Below are 14493 nucleotides of genomic sequence, written 5' to 3'. Positions count from 1 at the left end.
TTACAGTACGCAACTTAGAGGGTTAGTACACTGAACTTACTGTGCCACAGTACCTATGATAACATGTTTGTTGGTATATGATAACAATAAACAAACTTTGGGAAAGACCAGGGTAAAGGGATGAATTAAATATTACACGATCAGTGCGAATATTTATGATGTAACTACAAATAAGAAGAGGGTAAGAGACTCCACTTTAAATTACAATCCTCATTTGTTGTACTTACGGTGTAACTACAGCTAACAAAGGGGATCTGATTTATTAATTTTGGAAAAAATTAATAGCAATTATGCTTTTTTTATTGCCTAAAAGCATGGAAAATCAATTTAAATCCGTTGAACTTTAGTATTCTATACAAGTCATTGATAAATAATTAAATATCACACGATAGATAGATAGTGGTGATTTAAACTGTTTAAAGGCTTTAAAGTGGAGCCTCTAAACCTCTTTTTATCGGTAGTTACACAGTATTTACACCATAGTTACAACAAATAAGGGCTGTACTTTAAAGTGGAGCCTCTTACCCTCTTCTTATCTGTAGTTACACTGTAAGAATTTGCACCTATCCTGTAATATTTAAGAAATACTCCATAACTACAAAATACTTTAATTATAGACATTAGAAAGGTTTTCCATCATGTAATGTCAGCTCATAACCACTAGAGGACTGCAAATCAATGCATATTTCTGTGCTTGAATGTTTTTCAATGTTAGCCACTCAAACTATATTTGTGAGCATTCACATTTTACCGGCTGTCAGCAGCAAAATCATCAAAAAATACCCATGTATGACTCTCAGTGGCTGCCATGCAGCACAGGCTGTGACAGGACCATCATAGCATTTCGAACATTAGCTGTTCATTGAGAGACACCATTGAGCTTCAAAGGGATATTTTAGATTAGTCAGAGATTAGACTCCCAGAGCCAGGTCCGGATCCTTAACCTTGTCTGATGCCCCATATTGGAAGAGGGAAGATTATTGACTTGGTCGAAACATTCAAGGAGAAACTAATTATCTTATCCTGGGCATTAATTCATGCAGACACGGTGTGTGCCTTATTGTCAGGGTGTTCAGCACCATGGACAGTGATCGAGAGAGAAAAGTTTGCTGAAAACTGTGAAAACTGAACACAGGCAAAAAGCCCTTAAATGAGAATTTCTGGCACCTTTATACTCACCCTATAAGCACTGTCCTGCTATAACACAGGAGGTTAGGGGTCTTTGATCCATATTCATAAAATGCCTCTGCTCACTTTGCTCTCTTAACTTGATGAAAGTCTGATGTGAATGCCTCCTTTTAAATGTCAGATTATGACGCAGAACTCCCTGCTACAAACTAATATGACTACATTCACATAAACTAAAATAGCCTGCAATTCCCAAACTCTCTTAGTTGATAAAGTCTGACTCAGACCCTGTGGCTCTGAGTAGCCAAACAGTTCTGTCAGCCTCCTTCTCTCCTATGGCCTGCTGTGATTTCCATAACTCCAAAGGTTATTAAAGACTACAAATGCAGCACCTCTATGATCCCTTTTGGAGTGCTTTAGCGTGAGGCGAGTCATACCATAATCCATTCCAAATTAATTTACAGTAAATTATCCTCAGTATTAGAGCCAATGTACTGTGCCTGACAAATCAAATTAGATCGAATCAAGATGTATTTTTATAGCCCAAATTCACAAATGACAAATTTGCCTCAGGGGGTTTTACAATCTACACAACAGTGACACATACTCCTCTGAGTTGCTCACATGGTACTGCATGCTGATTTGAATGAATGGGTTAGCTCAACTGACTGGTGATTGATTAGATAGATCAACATAGCACAAACTTATTTTAAATCAATTTTCAAAAGGTTTTAAAATTGATAGGAGAAAACCTTTGAATTCCAGTGTAATACGGCTGCTGTTTTCTTGGTCAGGATTTAACAATTCTGAGAAAACAGAAATCATTGAATTACTTGAATTATTTATTATATTTATATATTATTATAATATATAAATTGTTTTAAAGTATATTATTTATATATTTCTGTCGTATCACAGAGGTAAACCTTGTTACAACTGAGATTGAAGGTCTAATCTCAGAAACAAATAAACAGCACAGAGAAAATACTTGTTTGAAGAGCCAATTATAAGACTATTTATTGGTGCTTCAGAGAAAGAGGATTTATTTAATTTGCTTTGTACAGACACCACTTGAGCTGTCATCACATTCACACACGAGTAGACATGAAAATGCCCTTAATGAAGAACTGGAAAACTGTTAAACTCATGCCACAAATCAAATAAATATGCAAATAGGGAGAGTAAAATACCTGACAAACAGTAGGGATGCATCTTCCCCTGTGTTGTGGACGTCAGTGCAAAGGTTTGTGCTTGTGAATCTGTGTGTATAACATCTAAATCTTACACTACACAAGAAATACACTAAACAACAACACATCAACTGACAATTTTTTTTTCTTTAGTGGGATGATGCACATGCTTCAACTGGAATAAATCCCAAATCGATTTTGACAATAAACCCTGGTAGAGATCAAGACAATATACATAGACTATAAAACTACACAAAGAGGAATTGCAACTATGAGCATACAGTAAGGAGAGAAGAAAATGTTTGATAGATAGTACAAACAGACTGATGCACCACATGCAGGGCTCCATAATTACAGCAATCGTACTGAGACCCAGCTGAGAAAAAAAAAGACTTAAAAGCTTCACACAGTTACTGAAAATATGATTGAATCCAACCAGAAAAAAAAAAAAACGTTTTGAAATCTTTATACTTTAACTTTGTTTTTCTATCTGTGCTGATGCTGTGACTATTTTAATGCAGGGACTGTCAATATGCTGGCTGCCCCTAAACTCCTGCCTCTTATTAGATTTCATCCATAAATAATTGAAGACTTTGCACCTCCCCCAACTCCCTCAATCTCGCCTTTTCTGTCGCTCCATGTCTCCTGCTAAGGACATTCAAGGTGATTTTGTGCGTGTGTGTGTGTGTGTGTTGGGGGGTGCATGCAACGTGCATGAACGATACAATTGAGAACTTTGCATTAGGGCAAATGAAACATGAAAACATGAAAAATGTATGATCTGCTGGAAGTAACTGGGTCATAGGATACAGGTTTGACAATCAGTAAATCATACGTATATATCATTTTAAAAATGTGGACAAAATAATTATAAAATATATGAGGATTGGCTAAAAAAACCTTTGTTATTTGCTTGCTTTGAACAACAATGTTCACAATTTAATTGTCTTCATAAGTCTTTACATGGATCAAATTCACACAGCAAGTGTGATATTTATCTGCTCCACATCATCCTACATACAGACTGCAGAATACTGTATAAATGTGCATTGTTAGCTCTTGACACTGAGCAGAATCTAGTGATGCTTGAAGTTGAACTGTTAGCATGATTACAGTCTATAGGGCAAATAATTGTTAAAAAAGATTTAAGAGCACAAGAGGTAAAACACAAGAAGAGAACATTTGCTACGGTGCTGTTACCGAGAACTATGCTAGTAAAGTAAAGCTAGTTTACTGCAAATTTGTCATGTAATTCTTTGAAACCCCAGGATTCCTTTTTACCTTCCCTACTTACCTTGGGTTTCATCCTCAGAGAGCATGGCATTTCTTTTCATTGTTATGCTGAAGACAGCAAGATCTATATGCCACTAAAGAAGAACAACGCTTTCTCAATTAAACCTCTTCTGTCATGTCATGACAGTAAGGACTAGATGGCCCTAAGCTTTTTAAAGTTTAATGAAAAGAAAGCAGAAGTGATGGTCTTATGTCCCAATGGTTCCGGTAAAGCCCCTCCTGGTTGATTTAGGCCCCTTGGCTGTGTATGAGAAAACAGCAGTTTCAAATCTGCATTTTACGGTTGACTGTTCTCTTGTGTATTGTTGTGTTTTTATTGTTTTTAGTTTTTATTTTACAAATATGTATTGTTTTAAAGTTTAGCTTTTTTTTCATTACTTGATTATCTATGTACAGTACTTTGTTAAGCTGTGGTAGTGTTAAAGTGCTCTATAAATAAAGTTAAGTTGAGTTGAGTAATTTGCTTTTTCCACCTGAATCGAGTTAAGTTCAAACCCTGCACTTTAAGACCTTTAGGGATGTGGAATGAAGCTGCTGAATCTCACCACTGAAGCTCATCCTTGCCATGAAAACACAGCCAGATATGACAGCACCCTCTCCTCAGTGGCATGCTCTTTTTGTTTATCTCTTTAAAGTGAAATGCTCCAATAAATGTTAAAAGGAGCTATAATGTCATGAGGGAAGATGCTGTGAATTTAAACAAACAGCAGGTCCATGAGGCCAGCACACATTGGAAACAGTTCTTTTTTTAAAAAGGTCTTTTAAAGGAACACTCTCTGCAGTGGGATGAAAACAGAAAAAGTAGGATTGAGACAGGAATGGAAAAATCAGTGCACGTGTGGATGTAAACAGGTAGATTTTATGACACATTACTGTCTCTGTCCCATACATGGGACTTGTTAAATATGACTGTAACTATCAACTACAATCACCAAAAAATTGGACTGTTTTTTTTTCTTTGTTTATGTTTTTTTCCAATGCAGTGAAACAGTTGACACTGAAAAAGACTAGTGGGTAACAGAATACATAGAGACGGATTAAACCCGGTCTACTAGTGCTGTGTGTGGACAATTTTTGTTTCATTACCATGGTTGCAATGACGGTGAGGACATTGTGGCATTGTGAGGACATTTTGGTCAATCCTCACAGTATGAAGACTTGATTTTAGGGTTTAAAATAAGAATCAGGTGGTTATGATTATCGGATAAGAGTTAAGCATTTAGCTGTAATTATTATTTCCTGTCAGAGATAGAAAGACAAGGAGAGAAAGAGACAGAGCGAGAGAGAAAGTGTGTGTGTCTGTGCCAGTAAAACGGATTTGCTGATCATGGCTATTTGTGACATTGTCTGATCCCCTTGTCATATAGGGATCAGCAATATGCATACGTGACGTATTTTATTATGCAAAGTCACACATTCACATACTAAAGCTCTAATCCTACATAACTCGTTTGGCATTGTCTGTTTGAATGTGTCAAGTGAAAATTGAGCATCATATTTTTGCATCTTTATTTCTGATCTTACTGTAAACCTTTACTAAGTACATTTTCTTTTCTTACTGTGGCTTTAATAGCTGTAGTGAATGTTGTGTTTTTTTGATATAACAACAGTGACAAGAATGAAATGTTTGCCCAGGAAAACAGTGAATTAAAATAAGGTACTCTCTTGTAATGTATGCTTCATGCTTTAATTCAACGGTAATGTGCAAAGAAGTGGAAGTGACAACAAAGAAGGGGTGAGGTTACACAAAGATGATGAGAAAAGGCTCTTCAACAATCACAGTAAAAAATAGGAAATAGTTGACAGATTAGAGAAAGAAAGAGATTTATAAATACATAACCTCTGTGCATGCGGCTGCTCTAGTCTTAACCTCTTATCCCGGTTTGCTAGAGAATATTTTTTCTGTATTTTGCTTTTCAGCTCTTATGTCAGACCCATTCTAACTGGAACAGAGTATCTGCATCACTGGATGCTTTCCCTAATGATGTCCCAGCTGCCTGCCCGCTAAACTGGAAGTGCAGCTCTGACAAGTGACTCGATTCATTACTTATCTCACTGTTCATGTGTTCATTTGCTAATTTATTGAAATGCTTATTGTAGTATTGTGCTTTTTAAAATGTTTGTGTTTTGTTTGAAATATCACGGCTTTGATATTTGATATCACTTTGATATCACAATGATGTGTATGGAGTATTAGAAGAAATATTCAAAAAAGTTACTTTAATCAAAATAAAAGTACTTAGAGTGCAGAAAGTCCCATGTACTATCATAATATCAGTCTTGTAGTTATGTAAGTGCTGCCATAAAGTTGAAGTGTAACCAAATAAACTACTGGATATACACACATACAGACACAAACAAACACACGCACATGCATACGCTTTTCTCACTGAAAGGTCTGGACTACAGTAAAATGAATCACAGCACACAGGAGAGTAGCAGAGAGAACAAGGTGTTTGGCTGCTGATCTTTCACTTCCCACAGTTCCTCCCCCCATTGTTCCCCGTCCCCTCTCCAACTTCTGCTTTTCTCCCCACTAGTGCATTGTTAAGCTGAGGCCACTTTGTTCTCATTCTTACATAAATGCAGTATTTTCTCATCCCACTGTGGATGTAAATAAGTCTCTGCACGACATGTGAATAATCCATTAGAATGAAGATGAATAAAATAAATTAAAATCATCTTAAACATGTCGTGCAGAGAATGACTTACATCCACAGTGGGATGAGAAAAAAAAAATTGAATTAAGAAGAATAAAATAAGCTCAGTTGGTAAGGCAGTCGTCCACGGACCACAGGGTCAGTGGTTTGATCCCCGGTCACGGCTATATGTCGAAGTGTCTCTGGGCAAGACACTGAAGGGGAACAGCCCATTCCCCTCCCCACCAGTGCAGTGGCAGTCCAAGCCCGGTAGAAATTGAACTGTGCCAAACTGTGCCAAATCAACATGCGGACAATGCCCTGTGGCGACCCTGAACTCACGGGATAAGCCGAAAGGACAAACAAAAATATATATATTAAATAAATAAATAAATCTAAATCAAAGATCAGTGAAATAATTTAGGATGCTGCTTGCTTTATTTGGATGGAGGTTTTCCATGTTATGTGTCTATGCATATAATACATATATATTTCAACTCATTCTGACACAGTGTAATGAAAGGGGGGGTTATTCTGTATTATTATTCTCAACTACACCGCAGTATATTTCTCTGCATTATGTTTCATTTTTGCTATCTTCCAAACTCATTCTCATTCTCCCGAGGAATATTAGCATGTGTTGTCTCCAAAACAAAACACCCTGCAGTCTCTAATACTGAGTAATACAGCCCCCTTTTCTATCTAAGCTGCTGCTTTATATCAATTACGGTTTATTGCTCTGCTACATAAGTCCAACAAGACAAATCCCTGTGAGTACTCTGTGAGTGATTGGTTGGCCTCACAAATTAGAATGAATGGGAATAGTTCATGTTTATGACTTTCAGTACCATTTAGGGCTATAGAACAGAACTCTGTGATGTTTTTCTCTCTTTTAAAATTAAGATTCTAAATTTTCTTATCATGGGGGACAAAAACCTGGAAAAAAAATCAAATGCTAAATGACTAAAATATCATAAGCTTCATACAAGGATAATGAGCCAGAACAGACAAGTTGATAGTTTTCTTACATTTTAACTTAATCATATTTGGGATTAATAGCCTTTTCCAAGTCTTCTATAGTAAATATTAGTTTGTGCTTTGTGTTTGGTATATTTGTACCTGATATGCTCCTTTGAAGCCCCTGGTTTATGCAATTTATTTTACCACAAATTTCCTATGCATTTATTGGAGATTTTCAAAGTTATTGCACTATGTATTTAAACGTATATTTATTACTTTGAATACATCTTTTTTGTGTATTATTGTCTAATATGCTCCCTTGTGCCAGACTGTGTTGCAGTATTCTACAATACGTTCTGCACAATAAAGTTTTATGGCTTCATTGATTGACTAATCGCAGAATGTAATAATGTTAAAATGGAAATATTTTAGCTGACATTATGTGGCTCAGCATTGTGAAGATGTTTTCAAATCAACACTATGTACCATATTTGATGTTTTTTTGTACTCCATTACATTACATTCAATAAATATGAGCTGCTCAGTGGCCAGCAGGTCAGACTGTTGTGCTGGGCAGCTGCCAGGTGTGAAAGTGTGTAACTGAATGAATGTGATCAGGGTGTTCCTGCATAAGATGAGTAGTCCCACAGGGCAACTTTCTTAAATAAATAAAAGCTAAAATATCTGTTGAATCCGCCTTGACATTTAGGTCAGTATAAGTTAAATAGCTCCTCGTCTTACATAAATTTTTAATGTTTTCTGCAGATGGATGATCTAACCCCTGACCACTCATTCAAAGGTAAACGTCCATTGACTCCCAAATCCATTAGTAGCAGTGCATTGATTTTAGTCAGTAATGGTGGTCATCCCAGTGACATCCATTGGGTGAAGATCATTAAACATGACCAATAATTAATTAAAATATTGTATGACCTTAGGAGCGTGGATGTATTTGTGTTATTGTGTTATTAGTGTTATGAAAAACAATTACATAATTGTTACATTTTTCACATTAAGCCATAATCTTTACAATATTATTTACTTTTTATAGTTTCCAGAACAGTTTAACATCAGATCACACTGGGTAGAGCACAGAGATCACATGTTTACTGAATATTAAGCTATTATAGTCTATTCCTCCCTCTCTCTCTAGCGCTCACATGTCTGTCTCTTCTTGTTTCAGGAATAGGTTCAATTCAACTTTATTTATATAGCGCCAATTCACAACAAAGCCATCTCAAGGCACTTTACATAATGAAGTCAAGACTATACAAGTATGTAGAGGAAACCCAACAAATCCCCCTTGAGCAAGCCCTGGGCAACATTGGAGCGGAAAAAACTCCCTTTAACCGAAGAAACCTCCAGCAGAACCAGGCTCAGGGAAGGCAGCCATCTGCCTTGACTGGTTGGAATGAGTGGAAAGTGGAGAGAGAAAAGAAAAGGACAACAAAAAGCAACAAAAAACATTGGGCAGGTTGGTAGGACCAGTAGCTGCACACTGGAAAACACACAACTGCAAAGCTGGAGACACCTGCAGGAAGGGACAGAGAGAGGGACAGAGAGAGGGGGAAGCACAACCACAGGAGAGAGAAGACACAAAGTTAATGTTATAAAGCAGTGGCATATAAATGTATGGAGAGAAAAGAGAGGAGAGTAGCTCATTGCACTTAAGGGGGTCCCCCAACAGTCTAAACGTATAGCATCATAACAAGGAGATAGTTCAGGTTGACTGAGCAGCTTTAACGATAAGCTTTTTTAAAAAGGAAGGTTTTAAGATCTGCCTCCCATTCTACTTTTGGAAACTCTGGGAACCACAAGTAAGACTACATTCTGGGATCGAAGTGGTTTAATCGGCCAATATGGTACTATGAGGTCTTTTAAATATGATGAAGCTTGACCCTTAAGAACTTTGTATGCAGGGAGGAGGGTCTTTGAGAGGCCAATGGAAAGAAGCTAATGAAGGAGAAATAACACCTCTCTTTTTATTTCCAGTCATTACTCTTCCTGCAGCATTTTGAAATAATTTAAGAATCTTTATAGAGCTATTAGGGCATTCCAAAGGAGGTAATTACAGTAGTCCAACTTAGAAGTATCAAATGTATGGACAAATTTTTCAGCATCACTTTTAGACAGGACGCTCCTAATTTTGGAAAATTCTGTAGGTGGAAGAAGGCTGTTCTAAAGATTTGTTTTATGTGTGAGGTCAACGACAAATTCTCTCGTGGTTTCTCATGGCAGTACTGGAGGCCAAAGTTATGCCATCTACAGTAACTATATTGTTAGAAAGCATATTTCTCATATTTGTAGGCCCAAATACAAATATTTCAGTTTTGTCTGGAGTAGGATTTTATAGGACATCCAGGCCTTTATGTATTTTAGGGATGCTTGAAGTTGGTTAGTATCTTCTGGTTTCACAGATACATATTGCTGGGTATTATCTGCATAGCAGTGGAAGTTTTATGTTTGACTAGAGGTGACATATACAGAAAAATATTGGTCCTAACACAGAGCCCTGTGGAACTCCATAACTAACGTTTGTCCATATAGAAGATTCATTATTAAGATTAAGTAATTGGAGTCTTCAGACAAGTTATTCCTGGACAGGTGGAAACATATTTGCTTAGCTACTACTTGGGGAGATTGGAAGATTGGATATCAGTCTAAAATTAATAAATCCCCTGGATCAAGATGGGGGGGTTACAGCAACTTTATAGACAGTTTCTAAATATGGATTGATCAAATCCAATATGGTCGTGTCTATTAAAGGTAAAACATCTTTAAGCAATTTGGCTGGTACAGGGTCAAAAAAAATGTTAGTTTTGAAGAAGCAATAGTTGAAGTTAGCTCAGCAAAGTCTATAGGAACAGGTGGTTTCCTGTACTGAAAACTCTATATTTACTTTTATAGCATAGTTACCATTATCTGGCCTTTTCTCATTTGTTGTCTCATTATGGATTTTAGGAAGTGACATGTCAAAATGTCCTTGAGCAAGACACTGAACCCCAACATAGTTGCCCCCAGTGAGTGTTGGCCAGGTGCATAGAAGCTCCCCCATCGGTGTGTGAGTGTGTGTGTGTGATTGTGAGAGCGAATGGGTGAATGAGAAGCAGTGTAAAGCCCTTTGAGTACCAATAGGCAGAAAAGTGCTATATAGTTTAAGCGCAGACCATTTAACATTTATGAACAACATTGTTTCCTGAAAAAAGAAGACATGACTTAATATATTATGTAACCTATTTACCAAAAGGTTTATTTCTCAAGCACAATAAAGAACAACCTAAATGGGTTCTTTGCTCTGTTGTTCAGGTGTTATTCCTTTCATTATAACTAAACAGTGAAGAAATTTGTCCACTTATGGAAAAAGCCCTGCTCTTATACACTATTTCCGCCGACTATCCATTGTGTTTTTCATTAAGCTTGAGTCCTTGTCTGCTGCAATCTGAGCACTGACACTGTATGTACTCTACAAACAACAGCAGTCTGCGTGACAGAAATACCAAAACATCTTGACTTCATTGCTCAGATGTTCTTTTCTTCAACTGAGCAACAGCTGTCAGCACTAAAGTACCACAGCATTGTTGACAAATAAGCTTGTGTGTGTGTATGTGTGTGTGTGTGTGTGTGTGTGTGTGTGTGAGACTTCTCTTCTCTTCTCTTCCTAGCCTTACAGAAAATTATATAAAATCAATAGAACATGCTATCAACAGGGACGCTATATTCACTAATAAAAAGGAAGTAAGTAAAATTTGGATCTATTCCCAAATTTTGGAAATGCTCTAAGAGCACCCATAGCACGAAGCCTAGCTCCTCCAAAAGGTCAACGTTCTGTTTTTAAGTAGAATTACTCAGTTTCTGAAATTTGGCTCATGTTCCTGTCGGGATGAACTGTAATTACTCTGGTGATTGTCTGATCCTTTATCTTGCAACACTATTTAATTCAAAAACGTAATTTGGTTAATACTTTGGTAAATGATGAAATCCATGCAACATCAATGACATTTTAGTATTTTATTCTATTCTATTCTATTGCAAAGTTTGAGCCCTGATTGGAAACTATCAAGCCTTTTAGAGTGACTGGCTGTTCACCCTTGTCTGTTTGTTAGTCTTAATATTTGACCACTTTCTGTTGTAATTTTAAGAAAAAAAAAATAAACACATGTTTGTCTTTATATCAGTGTTGTTAAGTAATATCAATTTTGCATATAAATGCCCTAATTTATGTTTCTGTTTGGTAACCACAGAGCAGTCTTTATTCTGAAATTGTACTGAGAGGAATAAAAGGAGGACAAGAGGAGATAGAGTCACAAGACAGGTGAGTGTTAGACTGAGAAAGGAAGGAATAATGAAAGTAACTGTGTGAGACGAGAGAGAGAAGGCGATCAAAAAATGTAAGAGGGTTATAAAAGAGAAGGAGGACATCTCAGTAGGAAAGGAACCTTTGCCTTAAAACTCAGAGCTGAAGTGAGAAACAAATTCATGTTATAGTCAAAAAAGAACGCAGATGAGAGGAAGGGTGGGAGACAGGTTACTGAAAATTTGACAGCAAGAGAGAAACGGAAAAAACAAGAAATATAGAGGTGACAGATTTCTGAGAGTCTGGGAAAATAATCTTCAGCAGGTGTTAATCTAGTCAGGTCTGTAGATCAGAGGCAGATGAACAAACCCACACACAAACACACGAACACACACATTCACACACATACACACACCTAGTTTCACATAATACACACAAATTAAGTATACGGATATTTTTGGCAGGAAATTATCATTTCTCTTCCTTCTTGTCTTCTAACCCCTTATCTGTCCATCTCTCCGGCAAGCAAATGGTTATGTGTTAAATAGAAAAGTCTCAACATTTCAGTTTTTTGTCATTTAAATAAGCATTCTCAGTCATTTACATTTTTAGTAATTGTGTTTTTTTTTCTCAACAACACAACAACATCTACAGACACAAACTGATATGCTAATGTTAAACTGATTTGTGTTGATCACTCATTGCAGTTAGCAACGAATTTAGAGACTGTCTTCAGTATGGAAATAAGTTAGAACTTTCTGCTTCATTGCTTCATTGAGAGTTAGTTTGTGTTTATTTGTGAATCACCGATCAAATAGAAAAGATAAAAAAAATGGTATGAAAAGCAAGAAAAGAAAAGAGAGGATTTTCTGCAAAGTCATACTTGTGACAGTTGAGGTTTTTTGGGAGTAGTCCACAGCAATTGTGGAAATACCTTTTGGCCCATATCAAACCACAAAAATGAGTTTTTTACCATACTCTTTTTTTAATTGAATACGTCCCGACCTACTGTCTAGATTTCCTGTAACTCTAACATTATTTAAATGTTTGTATGCAAAGTTGCTGTTGCACAATGGCAAAGGTCCTCTACTATTCTATTGTTACTATTTTATTGTTGAGGAATGATTCAAAACTGACAATAGATAGATAGAAAGACCTTTAACTGTAAGAAACGCTGTACATGAAAGCAGATAAACTTAATTAAAAATAACCAAGCAAGTTTACATTACATTCACACACAAACACACACACACATGTTTCTCTGTGTTGCAGGGTTCCTAAGAAGGAGTAGACAGCTGCCTCCCTAAAACTGAACTGTACTTAACACCTTTAAACCCATCATACCAGACTCATAAATAAAAGAACCTGATTAAGGGCTTGGGACACATTAAAAGTGGATTAGTCCTAAAGATGTCAGAGTACCCTGGATCCAGAGACTGAGCAATCATTAGGAAACCAGGAGGGCTGAAATGTATGCAAATGTTTAGAATTTGAGGCAGGCAGAGAGAGAAAATGATCTTAACAAATGGAAAAATAAAATGAAAGAGGAAAAGAGGGTATGTCAGTCACACACACCTCATTTGAATGTCAGGCTGATGCATTTGGATTTTTACACTGAAATGCACACTCATTCGCATCGCAGTTATCATCACACATCAGAAATATGCACGCACATGATTAACATAATGCCCAGCTAGAATCAGTACTAAGACAATACGTTTATAAATTAAAATGGGATATTATTTAAGTTGTGTGGTTGTGCAAATAAAGTTCCTCTGCAAGATGGAAGTGTTAGTTTTATAGAGAGTAAAATATCAAGAGATACAGAATACAGCAGCATAGGGAATTTGGTTATGTTGGTTATGTAGAGCACGTAGATGCTAAAGCAAGTGAAGTAAAATGTGCTTCATGTATCAAAGTAAAAGTGCTTACAGTGTGGAATAGCCGCTTTCAGAGTGCAATGCATGTTATATTATTGGATTATAATTATTATATAGTTTTGACCTGTTCATAGGAATAAAATGGCCATATTTCCCCATAAATCTAATCCACACAAAACCATGACAAAATGAAAAATAAAAATAAAGAACCCTGAAATCTTTCATAAACTCTCTCATAAAGTATTCACGCCCATGTCATGTCGTACACCTGAGCTCAGGTACATCCTGTTTTTTTTCTTTTTTTGTTTTGTTTTGGATCATTGATGATGTGTTGACCTGTAGCAAATAAAAGTACACAGCTGTGTAATGTCCTGCAATTCACCATAACAGTGACAAAAACCAAGCCGTGAAATGAACCGTGATAAGGGCAGGCCAAAGGTATGGACTCATTTATTTTCTTTAAATGTCAATGTTCAATCCAACAGAGCTTCCCAAGTCCTATGCAGAGATGGGAGAAACTGCTGAAAGCATGTCAATCTTAGTTACACTCCATCAATTAGGTCTTTTTGAAATGGTTAGATAGATGCCACTTTGAGCAAGCCTACGGCAGCATGCTTTTAGTCTGTCAAAAGACATTTAAAGATGAGCATGAGAGCATGAGACAGAACAATAAGCATTGTCTCTGTAGATACCAGGCACAGTGATGCTTCGTGGTGGCAGTGAAATCTAAAAGTTGTTCTCAGACACTTCCCTTCAAATCTGATGGAAACAAATGAACAAAACTGCTCAAATAAATTGAGACGTAAACAAGAAGACAAGTTGTGATTAGTGCCAAATGACAAAGTACAAAATAATGGTCTGAATACTATTTTGTAAAATGAAAGAGACTTGGATTTTTACCAAAATTGTAATAATGAACATTTCCACTGTATTTGTTATTATAATTATAAAAGTCTCCATGCAGAAAATACGACATAAGAGACATAGAGAAATGTTGATAACCTTCAAAAGGGTTTGTCTAGAAAAACTTTGTGAGTTGAAGAGATAACAATAAATCACATTTTAAAGCTCAAGATCTTGCATCTTTTGATGCTTCTCTTGAAAGAGAA

The sequence above is a fragment of the Channa argus genome, chromosome 18, assembly GCF_033026475.1.
Source record: "Channa argus isolate prfri chromosome 18, Channa argus male v1.0, whole genome shotgun sequence".
Classification (NCBI taxonomy): Eukaryota; Metazoa; Chordata; class Actinopteri; order Anabantiformes; family Channidae; genus Channa; species Channa argus.
Note: the sequence above shows the minus strand (reverse complement) of the source record.